This window comes from Penaeus vannamei, chromosome 12 (genome assembly GCF_042767895.1).
Source record: "Penaeus vannamei isolate JL-2024 chromosome 12, ASM4276789v1, whole genome shotgun sequence".
Taxonomy (NCBI): Eukaryota; Metazoa; Arthropoda; class Malacostraca; order Decapoda; family Penaeidae; genus Penaeus; species Penaeus vannamei.
In genome coordinates this window covers 28,131,718-28,134,217 of record NC_091560.1, presented here as the reverse complement: position 1 = coordinate 28,134,217, position 2,500 = coordinate 28,131,718, and the positions used below count along the sequence as shown (strand labels likewise).

The 2,500-nt window shown below is 44.9% G+C and overlaps 1 protein-coding gene across 1 annotated transcript in view; it reads left to right on the top strand.

Moving 5' to 3' along the window:
* LOC113807395 (titin homolog) overlaps positions 1-2,500 on the top strand; it is a gene marked incomplete in the record, with an annotated part of 381,452 nt that overhangs the window by 73,570 nt on the left and 305,382 nt on the right.

Below are 2,500 nucleotides of genomic sequence, written 5' to 3'. Positions count from 1 at the left end.
CGTCCCATTTAATCATCTGTCGAAAGATTTGCCTGATGCAGGAATACCGAGTGGCGTTGGTGGTTGGCAAATCTGATTATTGCGAAATTGACAGGAGACCTTGACTGTATATGTAGAGGGAAAAGTTAGAGAGAGAGAGAGAGAGAGAGAGAGAGAGAGAGAGAGAGAGAGAGAGAGAGAGAGAAAGAGAAAGAGAAAGAGAAAGAGAAAGAGAAAGAGAAAGGAGAAGAGAGAGAGAGGGAGAGAGAGGGGGGTGAGGAGCAGAGATTATCAGTGTCCCTTATTATTGATGTCTTCTTGCTTTTCCTTTTATCTTTTCCTCTTACTCACCAACGTCTTTGCAACACTTGTTCATTTTCTCGGTCTTTGTGCGTCCCGAGATGTCTGCGCCGTTGACCATTTATTGTTCCGTTTACCTCTTGGCCTCCGTCGCCTTGCCAATTATGGGTTCACCTTACAACTGCTTCGAGTTATTGAGAATCTCCGTGTAGTCTCGACGAACGGGCAGCTCGATGAGGCCGGGACGATTCGGTCTGGTAATTCCCGAGGTTCTTTTCGTGACTAGGGGCATCTTGAGAGTCTTGAGAGATGCCCATTTGACCGCTATGCCCATACTTTCACTCTCTCTGGGCACATAATCCACGCCCCATCCCCCTCAACAAGTAGTCTGAGGTGTCTATTTTAGTTCCTTTCATCCACTATATTATAGTCACGTCGCCAGTCATAACTCGCTGCGTTACGCCATCGCGCATAGGACTAGAATAGTCAGCGGCTCCCAACGTTTGTTGATCTTTTGAAATGGTCTTGGAATCTGGATGGCGGAGGGATGACTAGCAGTGCTTCGTATTATGTTGTTTCCCTTGATACCACATGTTGACATACTGAAGTGATCTTAGACGTATGACTATTTATTTTTATTCCTCACAATATACCTCATGTTGATCTGGAATGATCACAGAAGCTGGACGGATGACTCTCGATGACTAGTGTTGCCTTGTTTCGCATGATACCACGCTTTGACATTCTGAAATGGTCTTAGATGATGGCTGTCATTATTTGATTCCTGCACATGATACCATAGTTGATCTTTTGAAAGGAACTAGACCGCTGATAGATGACCATTGGCGATTACTATTGCATTGTTTCACGTGAGAGCACTGTCCCTTACATTCGGCATGGAGTCCTTTCATCTTCCCCTCTGCTGGTTCCCTGTGCGGCGCGCAGCGAAACAGTAGCCAGATACTTAGCCTAACAGATGTTATCGCTTCGTGGTTTTACCAGATACTGAATCGCGTGCCCTTGCCAGACATTTGTCCCTTATTTTGTTAGACACAGGCTCAATTCCTGGGTTAGATTTAGCCCCTTGTTTTAACCCTAGATTCCTTACAGTGCCTCGGCAGATGTTTGCTTTGTAGTTTTTCCAGAGCTGTTATTTACTGTGAATATTATTATTTTTTATATCTTTTTCATTGTTTGACTATATATGTTATCAAAGTCCACTCTCTTCTAGTGTTTAATATCACTTGAACTTCATCTTAGCTACATAGCACCTGTAATATCAGCGACTCATTTACACTCCTGTGTCTGCCTCTTTGGTTCATTTCGCTGACATTATCTAGAGCAAGGCCTTGGACATGCCCGTCTCTTCCGAAACCCGCGGATCATTCTTCTCGGCGACCTTGTATGCGAATATCCTCTCCGGTCTTCCGAAAGGGCTGAAATTAAACCACAACTTCACCACCTCAGAGGTCTTTTGACAATGTTCTTTTCTCCACCTTGCATTCCCTTGCCAAAATCCGAGCCTCTTCTGAAATGTGCTCTCTCGCCCTTCAAATAAATCGTCAAAGTTTCCTTAGCCACAACTCTTCCGTCACTGTCAAGGATATGCCACATTGTTCACTTTATCAGTCACTCGAGTATGTCCCTCTTTCCCCGTTATGTTGCAGCAAATATTTACTTCGCCTTTAAAAAGTCTAATAGCTTTGCCCTCCCCTCCTCCCCCTCCCGCCTCGCCGTCAAGCGTGTCACTGTCACGCAGGTAAAGAGGCTTTAGGCAGTAGAGAAACCTTGGCACTGATGCAGAAGGGCCAAAGATGGCATCCGCGAAAACCCGGCACCTGTTATTTCGAAGCGACTGGTTATATATAGAAGCGTCATTCTAAATTTATGGTCCTTTAGAGATGTAATAACGAGACTTTAGTCACTACACAATTTGTGCTAAAGAGTTTCTTCGCATAAGTGACGAACATTTGTATGTCACCATCGACGTTGCCGTTGACACATGACGCTTTACATGACAGCTACACATGACTCACTCGCCCTGTCGCCCGCCCTGCCACATTACGGACTCATAACTCTACGGGCCCTCGACAATTGTTTCCGCCGTGGCTGCTGGTTCATACTGAGGAACTTGATTTTGAGAATGGGATTGGTAGGAAATTTAACAGAAGTGTTCGGGGTAAACAGAACAGTGGGTGACATAAGCAAATTATTAAAAACA